This window comes from Bison bison, unplaced genomic scaffold (genome assembly GCF_000754665.1).
Source record: "Bison bison bison isolate TAMUID 2011002044 unplaced genomic scaffold, Bison_UMD1.0 scf7180017864370, whole genome shotgun sequence".
NCBI lineage: Eukaryota > Metazoa > Chordata > Mammalia > Artiodactyla > Bovidae > Bison > Bison bison.
The window spans coordinates 12,035,233-12,038,274 of NW_011494942.1; the positions used below are offsets into that span (position 1 = coordinate 12,035,233).

A 3,042-nucleotide genomic window follows, 5' to 3' on the forward strand; every position below is an offset into this window, starting at 1 on the left:
GCAAACTTGGGCAGCAGTTAGGACTCTAGACACCCAATCAAAGAATTTCGACCTAAATAATCCCCCCAGAGCAAGGTTTGCTGAAAGGTGAAGGGACTCAGGGCGGACAAAGAGGTGTGTGCCAAATTGTGCAACTGATGGAAAATTAAATTTAGAGTTCAAGGCTGTCTTACATTTTGAAGATGGTTGACACTTATAATCATATAATGGAATGTAAAGCTGGTTCTGCAAAGTTGCTTTAGTCGTGTCGGTTTCTTTACGACCCCATAGTCTGTAGCCCACCAGGCTTCTGTGTCCATGGGATTCTACAGGCAAGAATGCTAGAGTGGGCTGCCATTTCCTTCTCCAGGGGATCTTCCCAACCCACGAATAGAACCTATGGCTCTTTTATGTCTCCTGCTTGGCAGGTGATTTCTATTCTGAAGGAATAAGCTTAATATTCAGACGTTTAGAAAGCATGCAAGATAGAGGAGAATAAAATGTTAGACACAGAATCCAGGAAATGTCAGCACAAAGCCTGTATGTGTTGAGATAAACTGGACCCAGTCATTGCCCTACCATGTAACTGACAGATCTCCCTTTAATTCTGGGTTCTCCTTTGGAAATCGTTACTTAGCAACTTAGAAATGCCTATTATGTGACAGAAACTCTCTTCTGTCCACATGATACAGTATATTAATGTTGGAAGCCTCCCAGGCATTGAACTATTTAAAAGCTTGCAATGGAACTTGATGAAGACCCTGAAAATGGAGGTTTCTATTTATCCAAGAAGCCCGTGGATTACATTCTATGGTTTCCCATGTTGCACAATCCTGTACCAAATATCCAAATGGATGCTCCACTATTATTGGCCGAAGTCATGAATGTTTTTCTTTGTTTCCCCTAGGTACAAACTTACCAGTGAACCAGACATTATAAAACCAGTGCGTTCATACTAATGAACAGGTACAAACCTCAAGTCATATAACCAAGATCAATGTCTTTTTTCCTCCTCACCCATCCCCACCCCCCACCATCCACTGAGGTGTCCTGTATAGTCTGAGACCTGAATCCAGTCACACTTCTGCATTAACATGAAATAGATGGTCAGTCAACCACCGAAGGGTCTTCTGTGCCTTAGCTGTTCTGGCAAATCTATCCTTCATTTGCTCAGCTTGGAAACCTCGGAATCATTTTTGACTCCTCTCTCTCATGTCCCACATTCAATTTACCAGCAAATCCTGTCAACTCAGCTTTCAAACTATAAACAAAATCCTACAACCCTGGGCAATGCCTCCATCATCTCTCTCCTGGATCACAGCAGACTGCTCACTGACTTCCCCTCTTCCACCATTGCACCTTTATGATTTATTCTCTACCAAGAAGCCAGACATTTGCTGTTACAATAGAAATTAGATCAAGCCTCTGCTCAAAACATTGCAATGGCTTCCCATCTCAGAGTGAATTCTAAAGTCACTTCCATGGCCTTTAAGGCCCTATATTGATCTTCCCCCTGGGCTGATGTGGTGCAGCTGTGCAGGTACACATATGTGAGCAGCACCTTACGTATGAGTGAGTGGTGAGCAGTCCGCATCTGCACAACCGTTCTGAGAGCCCGCCACCACATCTCTGACTTCATCTCCCACCACTGACTTGAACCCTTCCATTCCAGCCTCTTGGCCTCCTCACTCACCTTCACATATGCCATAGGAGGGCACTGCACTTGCTGTTCCCTCTGCCTTGTGAGTTTATCCCATGTGTATCTGCAGGGTCCGGTCCTTCTCCTGCTTTAGGTCTCTGCTCTGATGTCACCGTATCACAGGAGACTTTCCCTGACCACCCTGTAAAAAATACTGTCCTCAGCTTCATTTGTTCTGTCTCCCCTATTCTATTTTTTCTTGGATTTTTTTTTTAGCACAACATGTTATTTGCTTATTTATTGTCCTGTCTCCTCCCACTAGAATATGAGTTCCAGGATGGCAGAGAATTTGTCTGTTTTCATTCCTGCTTTATTCCACTATTATAAGAGTTCTTGGCACAAGATAGGCAATTAATAAATACATGTTAAATGTGTGGGAGAAAAATCCCCTAGTACAGCTATTGTTATAGAGTCTCAGGGACCTCTGTGAAACTTGCTACCTCCAAGAGTAACCGTACTTCAGTTGGCATGAATGTTCACCCTAATCCCAGATTCCCAAACTTTCTTCAGGATCTATCATTGTCTTCTCTTTGAAGCTAATTGTAGGACAGAGAACCGCATTTAAACCTAATCCTAATTCTAATCCACTCTATACATACTACTTCTCAACAGGTACCATTAACCATTAATGACTTGGCTAAATCCCACATAAGAAGAGGATGAAGGAAAACGCCGAGTCCTAGATTTACTGAGACTAAAACTGTGGTCATTGAGAAAACCTAAACTTAATGTATCCAGAGTTGACTAGATTTTTACCACCAGTAGAAATGGGCAATTGAAACAAATTATTAAAGAACAGTTTGGCCTCACATCATACACAAAAATTAACTCAAAACAGACCTAAACATATAAGCTAATGCTATAAAACTCCTATAAGAAAACATAGAGGTGTTGATCTATTCAGAAACCAATATAATATTGTAATTATCCTTCAATTAAAAATAAATAAGAAAAAATTTAGGGGTAAATGTTCATAATATTGAATTTATCAATGGTCTCGTAAAGATGGCACCAAAGCCATAAGCAACAAAAGAATAAATAGATAAATTTGACTTTACCAAAGTTAAAAATTTTGTGTCTCAAAGGGTGCTATCAAGAGAGTTAAAATAATCATATGGGAGAAAGTATTTGCAAATCATATATCTGATAAGGGACTGATAAGATAATAACGAGTGTTGACAAAGATGGAAAAATTGGAATGCTCTATTGCTATTAGAAATTTTGGAAAAAGAGTTTGATAGTCCTTAAAAAAAGTTAAACAAACTTAACATTTGACACAACAATTCCCTGGTGGTTCAGAGGGTAGAGTCTGCCTGCAATGTGGGAGACCCAGGTTCAATCCCTGGGTGAGGAAGATCCCCTGG

At 40.6% G+C, this 3,042-nt stretch overlaps 1 long non-coding RNA gene across 1 annotated transcript; it reads left to right on the forward strand.

Moving 5' to 3' along the window:
- Positions 1 to 358: 358 nt before the first annotated feature.
- Positions 359 to 2,710, forward strand: LOC105000233. The gene is made up of 2 exons (XR_826706.1): positions 359 to 945; positions 2,291 to 2,710. It is a non-coding gene; the product is annotated as an uncharacterized LOC105000233 (long non-coding RNA).
- Positions 2,711 to 3,042: the final 332 nt, after the last annotated feature.